This window comes from Photinus pyralis, unplaced genomic scaffold (genome assembly GCF_008802855.1).
Source record: "Photinus pyralis isolate 1611_PpyrPB1 unplaced genomic scaffold, Ppyr1.3 Ppyr1.4_LG3b, whole genome shotgun sequence".
NCBI lineage: Eukaryota > Metazoa > Arthropoda > Insecta > Coleoptera > Lampyridae > Photinus > Photinus pyralis.
Window position 1 is genome coordinate 28,209,764 of NW_022170510.1, and position 5,860 is coordinate 28,215,623.

Sequence of the window (5,860 nt, forward strand, 5' to 3'; positions counted from 1 at the left end):
AGTTCAATCAAATCGGAGTCTTGTATTTTGAATTTCAGATTTGTAGAGGGGATAAGAGGTCAACTCGCAAGGAAAGACGTATAACAACATCTTTATTACTGAGCTAGCCGTGGGTAAAATAAAAATTGTCATATTAAAATTTTTGCCAGTGCCATAGGGGTTCAATTTTATTTTATGCAAGTGAGATCTTCGACCCTTGTAAATAATATAACTAAGCATCGATAGAGAAAAAAATTACAAAGCCAGTGATAGTATTCTATTCTTTTAAAATTCATGAATAATTAAACAAAAAACAACAATTAATGATTCCAAACAATCATAACAAACTTCACAATCGGTTCTTATCAGAACCACAGAATGTTTTCAAAAGAAATTCGTAATGTCATTAATTATTGTTCTTTATTCAATACATTTTAAAGCAATACCTTTTACTTTCCAAACGCGATAACTCGGAAACGATTGCATTTGGGTACTTGCCTCTTACAAATTATGCTCAAAATTGAGAGAAAAATTGAAACATCGAATGATATACAGGGTGTTCAATTTTTAAAAAAATTCAATATTAGTGTGCCACGCCTTTACGACCAATCCTGTATAATCTACTGCCTAGTAGACATTAAAGATCCTCAAATCTTTTGTATAAAACTTTTTTTATACCTTGTATATTTTTCCCGACAATCGACCGTTTCCAGACTTATCAGCGACCCTGTATGTGAAAATACCTACGTTTGTACCTATTAGGCAAATGAAGATTTTAAACGCAACTTTTGATCTGTTAGGCAATAAAAAGAAAGTGCATATTTCTTTTAAGGATGCCGCACAACCCTTGTTTCTGATACCACTGAATAATGAGTTTGTTGAACACCCGAATACTGCCCCCAGTAACTCGCCCGAAAGTTAATGGACTACTTGTAGAAAATGTGGCTATTTGATAAGCTTTACTCTTTTCCGTAGATATATTAATCCGTCTTAGCTTAATTATGGTGCTTTAAACTTGTTGATACAAATAGTAGGACTAGGAATATTAAATTTGAGCCCAACGAAGCTTGCAAAACACTGCCCTGCTTATTAACAATATTTGTTTGTACAATATCGATCTTAGAAGATAGTTACACAGCCCTTAGAAGTGGTTGGTAAATTATCAAAGTTGTAAACTGTACATCTGTTCGAGGCATAGTATAGAAGCGGTAAGTTTTAAACGTTGTTCATGTATGATCTAACTTGTAATATGGTTATGTGATGCATCCCTCATGGAAACCGCAATCTCACTTTGTGTCTATTAAGCAAATACATGTGGACGTTGTTGACTTATAAAGTCCTACTTTTACGTACAACTTTTACAATCATGGCCACTTGGATAAAAGACCGTCAAGGGAAGGTCCAGTAGAGTTTTAATTAAATCGCCTACCAGAATTAATTTACTGATCAAATTTCAAAGAAATAATTAAATTAATTTGATTATCAAATCACGAAGTAAATTAATTGATCAAATCAAGGCACAAATTCCATGAAATTAATCAAAATTCACAGGAAATATCACGACCACATGACCGAAACCGCAAATCTCTAAATAAGATTAGAAATCTAGCGATTTTTTCGTTACTGTTCCCGCTATTCCAGTTGACATTTCTTTAAATTTTCCGTTTTCCGTTATTTTCGTGTTCAAAGATACTCAGATACACATTTTTCGCACCTCGTGCAGGAGTGGCCGATTTTGTGGATATACGGTACCTATGCAGAACTACTTAAAAAAATTCAAGTGCCCTCTGAAAAGATGCGAAGTCAGGACACGTGTGATTGTGAACAATTTTATAAGGAGCCACAAGCTAATACAGCTAACAATTACCCGCGCAAAGTACTTCTTTGTAGCTTGTATCTTAGCAATAGTAAATACGAGTGACCTTCCCATAGTAGTCACATATCCGTCTGTCTGTGCACTAACGTAACAAGTTGCGTTTTTTTATAATAGGTAAGTGCTCCTCCCTATAGAAATCGTAGGTGTGCAACCAAGAAACGTTTCATGTCACGTATATTTCGCTACCGCTACGTGAGCAAAATCAATTTGCTTATTTGTAAAGGGATTTATCTCAAATTGGAACAGTAGTCTTCGCAAATAGACCGCCTCCAGAATTAGCTTTAAAATTATATTGCGAAAATGCAAAATGTTGGCTTCAGGTCGACTCACGTCACAGAAATTCTGATTCATACAGTATCTTCGGGAAAATAGGAGAGGTATACTTATTTTATATGTCAGTTGCCATCTGATCGATTTACAGGGACGTCTTGTCCTATTGGTAAACTGCATGCTTCAAAGGCAAATACCAAGTATAACGGATCTCTTTGACTGCCGAATTACTTCACTTGTCTGCGAGGATGTTAAATTTTTGTAATCATTTTCGCAGCAGTAGGTACCTACACTTCTCACATTTCGACATCTGAGTGGCAGCTTTTTATATAAAAAAAAGACGATCTCGTCTTATATTACAGCTTCAATAAGAGGAGTGTATTTTACCTTGTTGAGAGTATCTAAAAAAGTCGCTCCATCGACATCTTTGTACAGATTTGAAAATAAGTGTTTGCCTATTTACCACATACTATTATATTATGACTATCCGATGGTTTTTCACGTTCACGTAAAACATGATAAAAGGAATGCAACATTTCTAGGTAAGGGAATTTATTGAAAGTTCATGCAGGATACCATATTCTGCTTAACAAAACCAGCTTATACCTACCCGTTCCAACACAGTATAGTAGATGTTGGTTTAATATGAAATGAAGATAACGGAAATATCGGTTTTTAATTTTTATTAATCAAATTCAAACCAAAAATTGGTCGGAAAAAGTTCCCTTCCAAATAAACCAACGGCCCAAAAAGTTTGCTACATCCCTAAAAGTAGGTACTACAATTTTTCTAGGTTTGTTGAAACGTATCAACTCATATTACAAAATGGTTTCCAAAATTCCAGGATGGCGCATTGATAATCTCGACGTAATTTGTTTTTTTGAATATGAAAATAACAAATCAAATCTTCAGTAAACTGCTACTGCTATTTCCACAACAAATTTCAAGATCAGATTATTTTTTGCATTCACTTATTATGTAGTCCCATAAGAGTAACACTTTGAACACTTAGTTTTCATGTGTTTTGGAACACCCAATTCTTTTACATACTCATACAAGACCTACTTTTAAACTCGTTTTAAAAACTTGTCAAAGGCAAATTTCGGTCTACCCGTTTATGCCCTTTTTTATTATTTATTTACAAAAAATTTTTAAAACTTCATACTTGCTATCGAAGACATGCGAGTGGAGACGAACAGTCTTGTTGCGTTGGGGCCGTATGTGTTTTTAACCGCGACAATAGAAGGGGAAAGATAAAGACGCGCAACGATTGCCTCCGAATACAGATCTTCCGTTAGAAATTTATGGGGGAATTGAGTATAAACAACAAGCTTATCGTAAGCGCGGCTACAGCTTAAACCTAACACGAGCGCGTAAACGTTTTATTTCCCGTCCGCGAAGTCGTGTCAAGAGCGATCGTTTAATAAGTTGAGTTATGACGAGGAATTAACATGTCTAATCGGGGAATTTGTATCCATTTCTGTTAGTCGAGATAACCGTATAAACAGAATCGCGTAAATGTATCAATTTTGATCGATACGAACACGTTCATCGAGATTTTTGACGTAGTGGAATCCTGCTATTGCTGGATGAGTGAGTTAGGATCTACTTAATCTGGGACGAGCTGCGTTTTTTTAATTGTCAACATATGTTTTTTCATTTCCTGTAAAGAAACTGCACCTACCACAAAGCGCTGACCTTGCCCTAGGGGAATTTTCTACTAGCTCTTAACGACATTTCGAAATAATGTGGACTGTAGTATCTTGTGTGAAGAAAGTTTGATTGGAATCGGCTTCCGTGCGTCAAAGAACATTTTAAAGATACAAATAATTGTTTTCCTTTTAAGGATTTCACGGTATGCTTTCAAATATTCTGGTTGATTGAGCTAGTGCGTGCAACCCATATTTTGATAAATTTAAATGTCAACATTTGTAACCCCTGTTACAAACGAACTAACGAAGTATATAATCAGATAATCGGTAACGCGTAAATACATCTATAACAAATGCTAATAAACGACCAACAAACAATTGCAATCGGGAATTCAATAAGCAGTGGATGGTCCAAAAATTTCATAAATTAAGTGAAACGGAGACAGGAACGAGAGGGGGAGAAGACCCACATTTACAAACGGAGGTTATTCAAGGAGACGGGTAAAGTTGAAGAGAAGGACAGAATGATTAAGGGAGAGGAAGAATTCAATGAAATAAGCAAGAAGTTGAAAGTAAAAATGGAGCGTTGTGCTACATAGCCGAAGATGGGGTGTTCGAACTTGGGATGAGGTAAGAATTTTTCATCTGTGACAGAGATGGGAATTTCCTTAGATCAGTTTCGAGCATTCAGCCGGCTACTCCGAATTAGCTTCTCCTGCAGTTTTTCTAATTCGTAAGGTGAATACCGGGGTAGTACGTATAGAACAACTTAAGACCTTCTGCAGGAGCTTCTCTAAAAAGTATTATGTGGGTCACTCTGTAATTGGGCGCAAGCCTGTTGAGGGCCCAGAACAAGAGAGGGATAATAATAATAAATAACTAAACGTGTAAACAAATATAGCAAACGAGCTCCTGGGTATGGCTATAGCATGTGCAAAACCGAATTTTGAGCTTGGTGTTAGTTTTGCTTTTATTTAAAGTGTATATGTATGAAATTTCATTTAATTGTTTCCATAAATAAGAAAATTGGCATTGCACATCTTGCACAAGACCAAATTTGGAAACTGGCGTTACATTTGCTCTTATGCCAAGTGGCTATGTATCAAATTTCATTTAAATCCCTCCATAAATCAGAAAATTGGCACTGCGCAGTCGCAAAACGAAATTTTTAAAATTGCTTTTATTCCAAATGGGTATGTATGTACAGTCTCTTGTAAAAGTAATGTCCCTCGGATACCTACCACTGTAGCATAGGCAACCAACATCCCAGCCGACTAGTTCAAGTTGGATTTGCGGGTGTGGGAGGTAGGTAGGTATCTAATGCGGTTCGTTTTCAGCAGGTATTCCCACTTTGCCAAACTAAAAATAAGTTAGTAGAATGAAAATGAATGGCATTTATTAGCTCAAAAGATCTGCGCTGCTTTAATCTATCCTTGGTTTAATACAATAGAAATTTTTACATTTCTTTCAATTGGTTTGGTGCGTTTTAAATTTGGAAATAGTTTAGCTAAAATAATGACCTTGTTTTTCGAGTAGATTTTCTTCTAACAAAATAAATGTGATGATTTTGTCGTTTTATACTGACATTGAAATTGATGTCTCATTATTAATTACTCGGGCCTCCTAATGGAATGCGATTATCTGCACTGGAAGCGCGACAATGCCGTTCCTTTTGTAACTACCACCTCCCACTCCTTTCAAACCCCGGGATGACACCCGCGGAAAAATTCAACTGTTTTAATTATTTTTCCCTAATTTCTAATCATTTCACCTGCATGAAAAAGCCGGTTTAACTGGTAACTAATTTTTTTTGTCAAAAAATATACCTATAACCTGGACTAAATATCCTTATAATATGCCTACCTACTCAAAAATATGCAACGTAAAAGCTCTCCTAAACTAAATTCGATATTAAATCAACCACGACCAAGTATCACAAATGCATATCATTTAATTTCTGATGCTAGTTACAAAAGAAAGGTATTGTTGCACAGTGCACTTGTAGGGCAATTAATCGCATTCCATGAGGAGACCTACTCGCAAGTAATTATTAATGACACTGGAATTTCAATGTCATTAAAGG